The sequence below is a fragment of the Thunnus maccoyii genome, chromosome 21 (genome assembly GCF_910596095.1).
Source record: "Thunnus maccoyii chromosome 21, fThuMac1.1, whole genome shotgun sequence".
Taxonomy (NCBI): Eukaryota; Metazoa; Chordata; class Actinopteri; order Scombriformes; family Scombridae; genus Thunnus; species Thunnus maccoyii.
The window spans coordinates 16,686,827-16,703,387 of NC_056553.1; the positions used below are offsets into that span (position 1 = coordinate 16,686,827).

The following is a 16,561-nucleotide window of genomic DNA, read 5'->3' on the forward strand; positions in this document are numbered from 1 at the left end:
TAAGAGAGCAAGGGATGATTACACAAAAGCAAAACTTGGTGTGTGTGTGTTTGCACATCTACTGTCCATCTCTCCTTCTACACAGCTGATGGAAAGCAAGTCACCAACTAATTGTGGTTTTGTGGCGTTATGTGTTTAGTAATCTGCCTCTCTTTGTCTCTGCATCTCACCAGAGACATGGATTAGTGCTAAAATGATGACTGCTTAATCCTTGATTTGCCTGTACTAAATAAATATTAATCTAGCCTGCTCATCATGCTCTTGTAAGGTACAACATACACAATATGAAAGGGCTTAGCTGTTACATAAATCACAGTCTTATCTTTTGGATGAGGCTAAAGCATGAGACCATACACACACACACACACACACCTCCTCTCTGCAATAACATAGCAAGTTGAAGGGGGCGGGTTAGCAGGGTGGGATTATTTGCCCAGTGAAATTAATAATCCTGCTAAATACAAAGCTTGGAAAAAAAAAAATCTGGTCTCTCAAATGCATGTTTTCTCTTGGGGTGTGTGGACGCACACAATTATATACCAGCCCAGGAAAAAAAAACAACACATATCACTCATTTGTGTTGATTCAGACCCCTGTCTATCTCTCACTCTGCCTCTCAGCAGGTTTGTTTAGAAAAAATACTGCTGGGAACATGAAAAATGAAAGCTACCATTGCTCCCTCTCTCTCTCTCTCTCTCACACACACACACACACACACACACTTAAATTGACAAGGCCGTGGTAGTGCAGCGCAGAAGAGGTTAAGCAAACACTGTCCACGTCAGTCAAGGATAGCACACACTCACAGACAGACACACAGAGCAGTCTCTGACGCAGGCATTTCACATCCACCTGGCAAATATAAACGGCTGGTTATACTGTATCAACTACCATGAGCCTCAAATTCTCTGCTTATTTTATGCTATGATAACTGCGACGCTTGTGAAACAACTTGTATTTGTAACTTATTTTAAGACTCAAAAGGAGCATGATATATTCTTAAAATACTTTCCTCCTCACAGGCACAGCAGCCTGAAATTAAAAACTGAAATCAGTTTTGCAAGAGCAGTGAGTCCTGCTGATATTTTGGAACCTATTATTAAGCATTACAAACTAATGTAGTAACTCTCGCTACTTGTTGCCAGAACCTCATTCCTTTTATAGGAAAGTAAAAATGTCACAAATGTTGCCCTATTTGGTGAAAGATGTCTATCAGGATCAAGTGCCATGCAAGCCACTCTACTGTTTGTGCACGAAAAACAAACTGGTGGTAGCATAGACTACATATTAGTTTATAGATTGTACTACCACAGCGTGGCTGCTAGCTGCCTTAAATGTTAGGTGTTACTTTATTATAGTGTCAATAGGTAAGGACACCTTGTCTCTCCATTGTGTCAAAGTCAGCTGATTTATGTTTGCCTAACCTGTGCTTATCTTTCCAATTACACTGTCATATACGAGAGAAGAGAAGAGAGGAGAAGAGAAGAGAAGAGAAGAGAAGAGAAGAGAAGAGAAGAGAAGAGAAGAGAAGAGAAGAGAAGAGAAGAGAGGAAGAGAGGAAGAGAAGAAGAGAAGAAGAGAAGAAGAAGACATCTGCTTTTACAGTTAACAGTAAGGACACAGAGACACCTTACTAATTGTACAGACATATCTCTGACATGCGACCGAACCTTCCAGATCTTTTCCAGGGGTAACAATAAAGTTTAAAGTTCAAACCCCCACTGTTTTCTAAAGACGGTACTCGGCGGGACCCTAGCCCTGTTATTATCTTCATAAACATAATCATAGGGCAGGTATCCTGACTGACGCCACAAGCTATGTGCCCCTCACTTAAACATCTCCCGAGCACTTCTCTGACACACCACAAAAAGACCATTAATGTCTTGAGCATTTCAACAGGGAAAAATGTGCGGGCCTTGCATAAGAAACAAGCAGATGAACAAACATTTAAGCACACTTGTGTACAGAGATGGGAGCAGGCACAAGGGATTTGTGGAAAAACACAAAACACAAATGCACACATACCTTTTGGCTTTCCAAGAGCTCGAATACTCGTGACAGGTCTAATTTCTGGACCCAGGGAATTACTAATTAACTTAAGCTTTTGGCTCTCTATTTAATTAGAGAGGTCTCCAAATGAACTTTAGACCAAAGCCATTTGCTTTTTAAACAAACCCCCTTTTTCTGACAGCTGTTGTGAGTTTGCCCTCTTCTCACAAAAACCACAAGGAAAGCACAGTTGTTATTTATGCCATCATAGGCTCTTTTTCTGGTTACCGTGGGAGGGAAGAAAGAGAATGGGGGGAGGAGAGGGAGAAAAAAAATGAGCAATGGAGTTGAAAAGTGTACATTTTAATTGGATTTCACTACAAACAAACATCTGTCAGATGTAATTAGCGTGGTTTTAGATTAGCACCGCAATATTCCTTTATCAAATAAACACCATGTCACGCAAATCCAGGGCCAGCCCGCTGAGAGGGAACTGAGATGAAATGGACCCATTACCTTACTGTTCGCTGTAGGAAATAACCGCTATTAGATAGAAGTGACACAATAGCATATTGAAATCTAACATGTAACATAAAAAGACTTCTCACTGTACTTACTGTTAAATTATCAACATGAAATGAAACTCTTGCTCTCCGTCTTTCTCTTCTTTTTTTTTCTCTGTACATATGTGTGTGTGTGTGTGAGTGTTGCATTGCCCTTAATGTGACAACCAGGGGACCGTGGAGGTCAATGACAAGGCAGCTGAAGACCAGAGTCAGCAATATCTCTCTCTTTTTTCTTTTTTTTTTTTTGTTCTTGCTCAAACACACACACACACACACACACACGCACACACACAGATTACGCTTGCTGCAAAAGCAAAGCCACATTTAAACAGACACGCTACATATCTTATTTTTTTTAATTATACATAGGAAATCTCTGCCTTTACTTTAACAATATAAAAAGAGTTACTCTGACAAGCCAAAGAGAACGCAGGACCATCCATCACCACGTTATGACACTTGTTTGGGTATTGTGTTAAGGAAGAGGTACATTCTTCAGCCATACTTTGCTTTTTTAACAATTCCTCCAAAGCCTTCCTATATCTGCTCATCTAAGCTGGGATGAAACACGGCAAAACTCCCCTCTTTATTTAGTCTAGGGGCAGAGAGCTGATACATCAGTGAAACCGCTGACAAAACCGGCCCCGTTAATACCTACAATTTCATATACAAGAACATTCCTACGCCTGCTCTGCTCTTCTTCTTTACTGTCACAGGAAAAAAAGGAGTCTTATTTTTTTTCCTTCTTTTTAAAAGCAAATAATTAAAGATTATTCCACGGCTGGTGCCAGGCCAGAAAAAAAAAAAAAAAAAAGAGAGGCAAGGTTTGAGAGGGATAGTGTTGGCTGGAGTCTCCTCAGGGGAGTTGTGGAGACACATGCTTGCTTGCCTGTATTAGATCAGACTGAGACACACACACACTACACTGAAAAAGGAAAGATCCTTGTATTTTTGTAATACTGTTCATATATCCCTGTAGTTACAAAATGAGCCAGAACTATGATCATATTTAGTGTGGCCGTATGGGTTATTATTTTGGCACCTGCTTAAGTAATATTTGTATTTTCACCAGAGGCATACCTTACTATAACACTATCTTGCAAGTACACCTACAGTGCAAATCGCATTTTCAGGAACTAAAGAAAATCATGATTTCTTTTTAAATTGTATATAAGTTCTCATGTAACTAGGTCAGTTTTTATAATGATAATAATAATAATAATAATGATTAGAATAATAATAATAGAATAATTGAGAAGGTCTTCATGCAGCTAGGGATAAATTCTTTGGTAAATTTGTCTCATCTCTCATTACACTGTTTGTTTAAGCCCACAAGTCATGCATAATTAATTAGCCACTTATTCCCTGACGAGCCCTGCCAATGGCCTTGATATCCATTGCCTTCAGGGATACCGCATGCCAATCATGTTATATATGGAGCCACACATGCACATGCAGTAACATGCAGACGGCGACACACGTACAAATAATCCACATGAACTGCAGAGAAAGTAAAGGTGATTTGATGCAGATATCCTGATGGAAAAAAAAAAACGTATCATTGTTTATTCTAATTTTCGCTTCTCTTTATCACCTTTTCTATCTTTTTAAATTTCCACCAATATACAGTACCCACCGTCGCCTTACTTCTCCATTTTTTTCCTTAAGGTCTAATGTGCCTGTGTCATGTGACTGGGCTCTCTGCCTCTTCAATCCCCGCCTTTGTCTTTGGCCAACGAGGAAGAGAATGTATCATTTGTCATGAGACGTCTTGTGCTATTGTGGTGTATCTTCTCTCAAACCTGGAGAAACTTAGTCATTCATCAAGTTTTTTCTCCCCCCTCTCAACTCAAAGCTTGTCTTCAACTTCAGTGTGCATGAGGTAGTTGTGCATATTTTTTTGTTTGTTTTTAGGTTTGCCAGCTTTTGCAACTATGAAAGTACTTCTGAGAGCGATCGATAAAATGTGGCATATAACCTTTTGTACTGTGCATTATTTTGTTGATAAGTACAACAGAGACAAACCTTTCTAAAATAAAAGCCTGCCGAATGCTTTGTTGAAAATGTAAGATGAGGACTTCTAGGCACTCAAATGGACCTGAAGGGCTGAGCAAGTGTCCTTCACAGTGACTGCATCGAGGAGCATAGAGGACAAGCAATGTCATAGTATGAAAGGTAACCGCAGCTTCAAGTTTACACCGATGGACAGAAACAAAATGACTGTTAACAAAATGTACAGCAAGAAAGCAAAAGTTTCTTGTTGCATTCTGATCGCCCAGTCACTGTTTGCGATTAACTCTCCTCCCTACCTGACATGCCATGCCTGTCAACAGGAAAAAAAAACAAAAAGAAAAACATCAAGAGATGCAAATGAAAGACGTGACAGAAACCAACAGCGAACATGAGACAGAAACACCAACAGAGAAACACAGAGAACGAAAATCAGTGAGATAATATGAGATAAAGAGAGAGGCCTCATTTTTTCACCAGTCCATTTTGTTTGACCTAAACCTGAGAATCTCAGCCACCCCCAGGGCCCACAGGACCTCAGATCAAACAGACAGAGTCCTCGAACACACGGCCCCGATTGTTCTTTCCCCACCCTACGAAATCCCCCCACTTCCACTTTGAAATGAAAAGAATAAACATATTATTCTAAATGAAATACCCAGACCCATGTTTTTCCATGGCTAATATCCTGTACGAGATGGCTGATGCAAAATAGGCAGGAGAGCCTGAGAACGGGATGGAGCACAGAGGGAAGAGAAAAATCCCCCTCTTTCTATTTTCCCTTAAGAGACTGATGAAGGCCTGGCGAGATGAGAGAGAGAGAGAGAGAGACAGACACAGAGACATGAGAGAGAGAGAGAGAGAGACATATGAGAGAGAGTGAGAGAAAGAGAGAGAGAGAGGGTAACGCAATCCTGACTGGCGCAGGACCAACAGCAACAAAAACATTTAGATAACCGCGCTCAATAATGAACGATTTCAATGAGGACAAAAATTACATTTCCTACAGATAACATGCCCCCTTCCCATAACAGAGCCAAAAGAGCCTCGGAACCACGTCATGCTCAACAGTGGTGCACTGGAGTATTATGTTAGGGGAAGGTTGTAGTAACTATATTAGTATCCTTTTACCCCGCCAGAGACAGTACTTTACTGGTTGTGAGAAGATAGAGTTAGCAGAGCAAAGAGAGACAGAGAGAAATATAGACCCTGTATGACAACTCGACTAGCTTCACTGGAAAAGCAACAAATCACTCTTCAACTGACTCGGCTTGAGCTATAACACTACCGGCGGCGTGGCTCAAACGATTACCGATCTGCAATACACACTACAAGGGCCACTCAAAATAACAGTCCACGTACACATAACCGAGGATCGCTGCAGCGCACTTGATCCTCACAGGTGGCGCGGGTCACAGCAAGAACGCCATCCCCACCTTTCCCATCCGCTAAGCACTCACTTCCTTTCATGCCAAAGTCTGTCAAGTTGCTTGAGAGGGGAAGAGGCAAGAAAAGAGGAGATATAGCGTGGAAAGGAGGCAGAGAAAGAGAGAGGGAGTCTTTGTCCTCCTCCACTCAGCTCCAGCACATTTCCTCCTCGGGTCTGGCCGGCATTAGCATATGAAAGGCGAGGGAAGGCGTGCAAAAGGTCAAAGAAAGAGGATCCTGTCCAATGAGAGACAACAAAAACAGGCCACACCGGCCTTTGTGGCGTTCATGTTCTCCACCACCCTACCTCACACCCCTCCCTCGACCCGGGATCATTTCCATACGCCAGATGCAATAGCAATGATGACGGTTGATCATAAATTACTCACAAAGTCGAGTCGGGTCATATGGAAGTCACGGTGGCAATTTTAAGCTGCGTCACCACCCTTGTGTCCTCCCCCTCCTGCCGCCAGTGCTCACATACACACACACAGACGCACATGGCATTCACATAAAACACACCTGCCTCGCAATTCCATAGTTCCCTCTACCCACACGATATCCGACCAAATCCTCAGCAAACATCTCAATAAAGGAAAATGTAAGAACAGTGTAGTTTGATTTGATCCATAAAAGCCGCTCCCTTCCTTCCATGTAAATGCTACCTGAGCCACATCCATCCACTACATAATTGCACACTCCAGTGCTTTAGGGATGCAGTTTAGTATATACATGGAGGCTTAGGAAGCCTGGAGTTTACCAGTCTCCACAGTTACTCTATTATCATACATATTGCCTCACATGACAGCTTCCATCTGCTGGCATCCGAACAAACAGCCAAAAACACCAACCTGGTGTTTCCGGGGTCCTCTCCAGCAAACACAGTCCTCTACCGGCAACAGCGGCCAGAGACAGAGGGACTGGAGGGGAGAGAGGGAGGGAGAGAGAGAAGAGGGGTAGAGCATTTCATCTCTCTTTCATCTCTGTCACCCAGTCAAGCGTTCAATGCCCCATTCAGCGCCTGCCCAGCATTATGCAAAATAATGCTAATCCCCTTTCCCGTGCTTTCACACTTGTATAAACCGCCGTTCCTGCCTCTGAAAAGCAATTATATCAGTTTACGTTCCTGTCAAAAAACAGGATTAGCATGCAAGTACTAGTAGCACCAACTAGGCCCAATCTCTATCCACCTTTGGCTAGCGGGAAGCACAGAACATTAAATGTTTGTCCACCCTCCCCTCTAAAAAAAGAAAAGTCCTGCTGCTCGGTTGGGGGTAGCTATAAAGATGTGTTGTAATTAGATATTTGGATGGAATGAAAAGACGGGCTGAAAGTTTCAAAGGCAGAACTCCTTGTCCCTGTTATTTAGGCTCAATCTTTTCTTTACCAGAATCTCCGTCTTGTACAATAATCAAAAACAAATTCAGCTATGTTACTACACAGTCTCACAGTCGCGGTCTCACTTCACAGACGGCAGTGTGTTATACATGTGACACACGCAGACTGACACACACACACACGACGCACAACTGAACTGTTGTAGTCCCCTCCGACACAATGCCGCCACATGCGCACAACCTTGCCAATGCACGAGTGCACATGCAAACACACAGCAGACAAGGAAAGATGGCAGAGTATTTTTGAATATGCAAATGCTCGTACAAGCGGAACGTGTGTAAATAGGAGTCATTGTGAGCTGGTTTAATCTGGACAGTCGGGCCTCTCTTACTCTAACCCTCTCATGTTTTGGGGAGGGGGGGGGACAGGGGTGTTAGGAGGATGCACACCCATCCTGACTGACAACAGATCAGGGGACATTAGTCAGCAAAATTAGCCACGTCGTCATGGCGACTAATGAAATTTGGCAAAGCGGCCAGCCAAAGATTTAAATGAGCTAGCTGGTTATGTGTTAGCACGGGGGGCTGGCTGGCTGCTGGCTGGTTGCCTTACACACACCCATTATTCTTTTTTCTGCCGTGGTGGTACAATGGAGTCACTTGTATCCTGGCCGATACCCACCGGCGGTACAAGCTCTCCGCCTGACAATTTGCATATGTTAATATAATTAAGTGCTAATTACACTAAAACTCGCATATTCACAAGCACCCTCCCCGGGAGCTACGGAGTGGCTTGATCTCGTTCCAAGTCTTTAACCCTCCTCCGCCTTTCGCACAGTGTGTGTGATAGAGAGAAAGTGTGTGTGTGCGTGTGTGTGTGTGTGTTAGCGGTGGTGCCCCAGGGCTGACACAGGAAGCCCCCCCTCTTTGAGACAGAATGCTGAGCTGCTGCAGACTTCTTAGCTTCTCCCCCTACAGGCCTCCCTAACACTACTACTGCAGACCTTCACCCTTCACACACACACACACACACACACACACTACAAAACCAAGAGACTGTCACACCTCGATATCCCTAAAATATTCAGTTGTTAGATAGCTTTTTGCATCAAAAACAACATGCTTCAATCAGTTGCATAATACATGTTGCATAAAACTCCATCCATGAAAAACCTTAAGGAGAAGTGTGAAAGAGAGAGCCTGAAAATGATAACTTGGGCCCGCCAGAGTAGGAGACGACTGAAGCTAAATATATGTCTTTAGATGCTCCAGCACGGAAACCTTTAAAATATAAAGAATGTATTTTTACTTTGTAAATTCAGCCACCCCTCATTCATGTGAGGAAAATGCTGGATACGTTCGATATTGAGGCTACTCGAGGCTGATGACCAGAAATGATAGCAGTTATGTGAGCCATAGATAAGAGACGAAAAATCTACATGATTCCCCCCAGTGGATGGATGTGAGAGTGTGTGTAGGCCTGCCGTTTTGATAATGGAGGACAGGCGGTTGTGCTTTTCACATCGTAATGGCCGTGAATCAGGGAGGAAGCCAAGCGGTCGTGCTACAATTAGAGCTCTTTTGTGCCTCTTCCTCTGTCTCTTTCTCCCTCTCTTTTCTTGTTTTCACTCGCTGACACTCTCCCTATCAAGGGTATGTTAAAATAGTCTACTCTCCTCTGCTGCAAAGGCTGAATGAGGGGGGAAAAATTGGGGGCTGAGTGTGGGAGGAAATTCACACTGTGCTGCTGCTGCTGCTGGTCACGCACGTACACACGCATGCACACACGCACCAGATGGTACAGGAAGGAGGATTAAATAAACACACACGCACAGACACACACCTATTGGCAGACAGACGCCTCAGTGTGCACCGTCCCTTAATGAATGTCTATGGGGAGTCAAAGGGTCCAAGCTCATTTAGTTGACTCTCAATGAGATGCAGCATTATGACTATGGTAATACGCTCCTCCTTTCCCCCAATAATCATACACAGGTCATTGTGTCAGAGTGATTCATTTCTATCACACACATACGCCAGATGTTATTACGCAGGAGAGTAAATCTCTCCAATGGATGTTGATGGCCTTGTATGCAAAAAAGGCAAAGAAGTGGAGGAGAAAGAGAAGAAGAAAAAAATATATTGTTATAGCAGTCCGCCTTGTAGTAAGCCATACTGTTCGCTCAACCATGACGGCTGGTAATGCAGGTTTGGATGTTGCTGTGTGTGTGTGTGTGTGTGTGTGTGTGTCTTTGGGGGGGGCTCCCCTTTAATACCTGCTACTCGGATTACCACAGCGTCTTAAGTATTCAACCGGACTCATATTTTCCCTTTCTGCCTTTTTAGCCAAATTGGGTGTCTTTACACTGTAAAGCAGCGATATAGCCCTCCTTACTAAGGGCCTATGGGGATCCACGAAGAAGAACATTAAAATGCAGCGATAGCCTTGTTGCAAAGCTCCTCTCTTTTTCTTTCTCTCTCTCTCTCTCTCCCTCTCTTTCTGCAGCAAAGGCTTCTAAATCATCCAGCCTCCTCTATTAGACGGGAGACTTATTGAGGTAGAAACCATAAAAAATGAAGAAGGGAAATTTAATCCCTGAAATATTGATTTGCACATTAATATCAGATAGGCAGAGGGCAATCTAGCCGGGTGGAAATGACACATTGTCGACCCCTAGGAGAGGCCCGAGCCAATCTTCTAGCTGCATGTGTCTTGGGCCCAGGAGTTATAGGACAGACTCAGCCCCTGTCTCCCTCTCTCTCCCATCCTCTCCTCCTCCCAGTACCCTCTCTCATCCCTCTCGCCCCCCCCCCCCACCCACCCACCCACCACCATCCGCACCCTTAATGAAGGCTGCAATGCTGAAAATGCATTAGCTTTTAATAATCAAGAAGCATTTTCAAGCCAACAGCTATTGTCCTCCCAGGGCTGTCTGCCCATCTCTCACACTATATGTTTTTTTTATCCCTCCCCTCCACTGCTACGGGTAAAATGAACGTTGCAAGCTGCTTAACTAACATGCAGAGATATACACACTCAGCCTTTGATAGTGCTAAGACTTCCCGCAAAGAAAAACAAAAACAAGGGGCCTGGGCTTTTGCAAACATAAACCTCAAAAATTCCCTCATTTGCAAGACAAGAAAAATAACATAGAGATTCTATTACTATAGAGTGAGACAATACCATCATTAACTGATGAAATTCACTGCAATTAGACGGGATCATCTTGTCTTATAATTTCACTTCTTGGAATTTTTTTTTCCTATTAGGCCTAAGCTGTATTTTTGTAATGAAATGTAGGATTTTATGCAGATGCAATTAAATCGTCACACTAGACAGAAGATCCATCCTACCCAAAAAAACAAGTGTTCATAGTTTATCAATCTATAAAATTGATCTGATTAAAGTTACTATTTAACTGATGGAAAACGTGAGTGTCTTTCTATAATTTTGATTCTAAATGTAAAAATCAGCCTATAATTGGCTAATTATTATTATCATTATAATGATAATGATGATAATAATAATATTAATACATTCTGATTATTAAATCACTAATAACGATCCTAATTTGCCTTTAATGATTAAACAAAGAAACTCCGTATTTTGATTTAAAAAGTGGGCTTACATTCTGTGTATAAAACCTGTACGCATTCAATAATCCAAACAATTTTAAAAGTATTATACAATTGGAAAAAAAATATTAAAAAGCCTCCATTTTCGGAGATAAATACGTGCTGAAATCCATATTAAAAAGCCAGAAAAGCCGGGTATAAATAGAGACAGTCCTGTAAAAAGCTCGCCTTTACTCTACTGGCGCACCGTTCATTTGGAGCGTACAGGCTACAGGCTCTCCACGCACACACACTCCGTTACATACCCGGGTTGGAGAGTGACTGGCCCCTTGGCCCTGATGTTTTGTTTTTTTTTTTTCCTCCCGTGCGATCGATGTCCCCCCTGTCACTGTCGCGTCCCAATCCGAGCCAAGTCTATCTACCTACCTCAAAAAAAAAAAAAAAAAAAAAACAGCCATGAGGGCGCAAAAATACCTGAGAGTGCCTACCTCTGCGCTCTGCCTCCTCTAAATTAATACAAAACAAGAGTAAACGACGACTTAAACAAGGTGTTACAACCCGCATCTCCGGGAAATAAGAGAATGACAATTTATATGAGGAGAGGAATTATGAACTCACGGACGCGGATGGGAATCGAGGGTGGAAATGGAATTTATAGGCAAAGGATGGAAGGCGGTTTTTTTTTTTTTTTTTTTTGAAAAAGTGTTAATATCAATGAATATCATCAGAGTGTGTGTCTTTCAGACAGTCTTATCTTTCAAACACCGGTGTTTAAGAAAAACAAGGGACCCGGGAGTTGGCTGGCTCTAAAGGGACTCGCCGTGCTATCAGTAGCCCAACGATCGGTCTCCCTCCTGGGCGACGTAGCCACCCACGCCTCGATAAAGTGGGACTACTTTTTAAGCGCAGCAGGTAAAGATGTATACACCGTGATCAGCAAAATGCACCTTGCTTCTGTAATGATCCTTTTATAAAGGTGTTATTTCGCCTATTTTAAACACATACACTTAGTCAAACGAAGAGGGATCGTGTCGGGAGACTGATCGTGTCACTTCGGCCGTGAATGCCTGGAAGGTGCACGAAACCCGATGTGTTCAAAAACTAGCTTTGAGCGCTGCGGTGCATCCGAAATATGCGTTCAAATGCGATATCTGATGGTTGGGGACTGAAATCATCTGTCGGGAAGTGGGGAGGAAAACATCAAGTCGGACCCCTCGACAAGAAACAAGCTCAAAGCGGACATGTCCGAGGGATCGGACTCCTGGAAAGGCAACACCATATCCGCACTACAAAGCCACAAAAGGGGGAAACGCTTGTCTCGTCTCGTTATACCTAACGTGGAGTATTCAGTGTATCTATCCACCACAAGGTCTCAATAACACTCATATAAACTTTGAAAAAGGCAGGTCTGGACGTGATATCCTCCTGTAATACCACGGACACATGCGTAAGAACGCCTCCGACCCTGTCAGTCGCTTGTTTTATTGTAGCCAAAGCGCCGGAGTTGCACTAACATCACGATATCCGCCTTTATTCTGGACTAAAAACACCCAGCACCTGTTATCCAAACAGCCCCGATGTCAAAGATCCACCAGCTAGATAGATAATCGATACCCGACCCCTAAATTTAACACACACACCCCAAACTACTCAATAAAAGTTAAAGGGAGAGGTGGAAAGGAAAAAAAACTTACTTTCTTCCCCCTCCAAAGCCGTCACCTCCGCTTCTCTCTTTGCTCTTGGGTTTATAAAACAGTCACATCCAGCGGCTTGCGAAATTGGACAATCAAAACGTGGAAAAACAGGGAAAATTACAATAATCCTCCAACTTTATATTGGGAAAAGGGGGTAAAATCACAAATGTCAAGCGTTTTGAGAGCTATCCCTTATTTTGGTTCCGGTGGCGGTGAAACGACGTGTCGACGGGCTGCCTCGCAGTTTCTCTTGTGGACGGGGGTCGGGAAACGGAGGAAAGGAAATGAAAATCCGATATGTCTTTATTCTGCTAATTATTATCGTTTTAGCCCTGTTTAAAAAAATGGCTGATTAAGTTGAGTGCGCATGTCTTTGTGTGTCTATTTCCCGATATGCACTCTGGGAATGGGTAGAGAGACAGAGAGAGAGAGAGAGCGAATGAGAGAGAGAGAGAGAGAGAGAGAGGGAGAGAGAGAGAGGGAGAGAGAGAGAGAGAGAGAGGGAGGGAGCAAAAGAGAGACGGAGAGGGAGGGAGAGAGGAGAGAAGTGTAATTAGTGAGTTGATCAACAGTCTCCACATTGCAAATGACGCGCACACGGAGCCCTGGCGGCCGCATAGGTCTATGCGCGCAGAAAAATCCTTTTGTATGGTTTCTCTCTAAGGGCCAAATCACATGTAGAACAATGGACAACCGCTTCCTGCACACCAAACAGGCTGGACTAAGAAGTACTTAGAAGTACTTAGAAGTCATTTTTGTCTATGAAAACAAGTTTTGCAAATGAATATTTCTGTACTGAAGCGGAGAGTGCTGCAACACATCTGATTTAACAAATATAAAATGACTATTTTGTTTTTCCTCTGATGCTTATTTGTGTATTTTTACAGTTTGATTTTATTGATTATGACACTACAGGTGAATTACTAATTCTAAGATGCGCAGAATGAAAGAGTCTGTGCGGATTCCAAGAAATGTTAGAATATAAAAAAAAATACTTGTGTGAGTTTCTACAAGCTTTGGAACAATTTATGAAAATGAATGAAAGATTTGATCTTTGTGAATAACGCTTTTTTTTATCAATAATGTGCACGAGGAAGCAAAAGAAGAGGGGAAAAAAAACACCTGAGAGAGAGAGAGAGTCGAACCAACAAAACCGCCTTGTGTCGCGCATAAAGACGGGCCTGCACATTGAACAGATTTTATATGTAACATAATTTCAGTACAAAGGCACAAAACGCATTCACACACATGTGAGTAATTTACGCTTCACATGGATGTGCAGTTTTGTCTTTTTTATATCGTAGCCTATAATAATATACTGTTTTTTTTCCTGGAAGTGAGGAGATTGTATCTGAGCTGTTGCATATATGGTACTTATAAACATCCAAGCTTAAAAATCAAAGCCACAATGCATCACAGTAATCCAGCACATGTTGGAAAGTCATCACTGCCCTTTCGGGACCGCTGAGGCCCCGTGTGGGTTCAATAGAGCCAAACTGCAAAATCCAATACAGGGTCACACATCCCCCTCTCTATTCAAAGCTCCATTCACTGGCGTTTACATTTAGTGTCCTTACAAAGTGCATCGGTCTGTTGGCCCTATATCCTTTCAATGCAAACCGTTTACTGTGTGTTTTTCCCCCGGTTTCTTAATAGTGGCTTTTGGGCAAGAGGAAGACTTTACACAGTCTCAATCGGGGAGAAAATCAAGAGATCTTGTTCGCCTTCATGGAAAAAATCGAAGCTGGGGGTGAATTGAACTGCATGAGCCGGGGCTTGGGATGTGATGATAAGGCTGCTGCTGGCAAGTGAACTACTAGGTCTACTTTGCAGCCACATTGACTGGACTGCACCCATACCAACTGGATCCTTAAGAAGCCAAGAGATCCGAGCCCGACCCGACCCGAGGCTGTTTATTCTGGGTTTAGAGAGGTCTCTGACAAAGGGGGTGGGTGGGTCGAGGTGAGGAACAGAGGCGTCACTTTTCACCCGGATCCAAGGCTCCTGCTGCTGCCGCTACTGCTGCAGCTGCCCCCCTGTCCTCCAGGGGGGTTTTCTAGCCTGTCAGCCTTGGGAGGCGTCGCTCACAGACGGCTTGGAGAGTCGAGTCTACCCGCTGCTGCAGGATGCGCAAAAAGTCCACCGCGGCCGTGCGTCGAGCTTCCCAAAGGAGTGGACCTATTCCTCATTTAAGACTTCATACATCTAAACGGAGGACTATTGTAGCCATAAAACACCGTGATTTTTTTTCCTCTTTTTTTTAAACGAGCATCTCTATTTCCGTGAAAGGATGTATTTCTTTTACACTTTCTAGTGATTAAATTTGTGCGCGTTGTTGACATTTTCAGCGAAGTTGCGTTTGTCATTTTATTTGTTTTCAATAAGAAAAGGAGAAAGTACAAAGCGGATTTAGGGGACTGATATAGGCTACCGCTTATCTTAACCTCCTGCGTTTTGTAAATCCCCCCGGTCTCCACCCTCCCTCTCTCCCTGCAGACGATGCTCTTTCTCCGGAGGACCGCTTTACAATAGACGGCGTTAACTAATATTTCGGCCCATTTCCATATCAGCAGCATCCTCAATTAATTATAGATTTTTATCTGTAAACTCTCGCTCCGGTGTCTCTGTGTGTGTGCGTGCTTATGTGTGTGTGTCGGTGTGTGCGCGCGAGTGTGCGTGTATTTCTGTGTACTAGAGCAAATAAATTACTAAGAAATTTCTTCGTGGCATCACCAGAAACATAGACCAGGATGACTGAAATTAAACTCTTTCAATTGTGGTGTAATTATAAAACACTAAAGGTATTGTGTTTGTTTTATTTTCTAATGCTTCTATTGACAAATGAAAGGTTAGACTGAACTCTCGTGGTGATCTTATCGTAGATCAATAACTTTGAATCTCCGAAGATATAAGCTTGAGACACTGGAAGATGCCATGGGATGAGACCATTGTTGGTCCATCAATATATTCTCTGCTGACAAATTGAAAACCTGGATTGATGTTTCGCTTGATTTTTTATTTGTAGAGAATTTTTTTTTAAATAATGTTTTTCTTTTCTCATTTCTGCATCCTGATGTTTAATCCAAACAGTCACCTGGTCAGTGTTTTCTGGATGTGCACACAGACTTCCACCTTGTTTGTCCTATGCGTCGGCGCCCTCATGGGGTTGCATGGCTGACCCCTCAGCCTCACCAGGACACACACAAAAACACGCAAAAGCCCACAGCTCTGACCCGCAGCCTGCCACAGTGACCCACTGGCCAACTCTCGCCCAGCAAACACACGCACAAACAAGCGTTATAAAGGCCCACATAACAGACAATAACAAGTTAAGTGTAACTCTTTCAAATCATGACACAAATACGAGGTTTAGCAACTATTTGCACAATTATTAAAATGCACTTAAAAATCCCTCTTTAAAAATATATGCAATAATTCAAACTGTATTTTAACCACGATAAAGGCAAAATGTGACAGAGAGACGCTCTAAATGTGAAGTCACTCGCAAGTTGTCACCTGAGTTAAATTAAGGTGCAGAGTTGCAAATCAATTAATTGCAAATAAATCAAACAGACAGAATTACTTCTGCGATTTCAGCTAAAATAACGTCTGAGAAAAATGTTTCTTCAACTTGTTTGCTGACCAAACACTCCACAGAGAAGAAGTAAAAAGCATTTTACTCCTTAGAAATAAAAAGAGGGAAAACGTTGGAAAAGCAGTGAAACAAAATGAAGTTTTTGACCATATATGCTCAACATAAACTCTGTCGACGTCCTCAGACTTAGCCCTAAAGCCATCCAACAACGCTCCATAAATATGCAATCGTTATAAAAACTTCAAATTTACCTCCTCTTACCTCTTTTAAATCCCCCAAAAGCATAAAGCATAGTAAGCCATTGAAAGAGAAGATAAATAAAAATGTAGACTCTTGGTACCTTTGGTATAAAGCATTCCGTTTTTC

The 16,561-nt window shown here is 42.8% G+C and overlaps 1 protein-coding gene across 6 annotated transcripts in view; it reads right to left on the bottom strand.

The window, feature by feature from the left end:
- Positions 1–16,561, bottom strand: part of zfhx4 (zinc finger homeobox 4) — a 308,281-nt gene that overhangs the window by 69,931 nt on the left and 221,789 nt on the right. Inside the window, exon 1 of one of the 6 annotated variants that reach the window (XM_042399191.1) lies at positions 12,601–12,974. The exons of 4 other annotated variants lie outside the window; for them this stretch is intronic. The gene's annotated coding sequence lies outside the window, so the exon portion shown is untranslated. Of the gene's footprint in view, positions 1–11,211; positions 11,231–12,600; positions 12,975–16,561 lie in introns of those variants that run through there. One more of the 6 variants, XM_042399193.1, reaches the window with a different exon arrangement.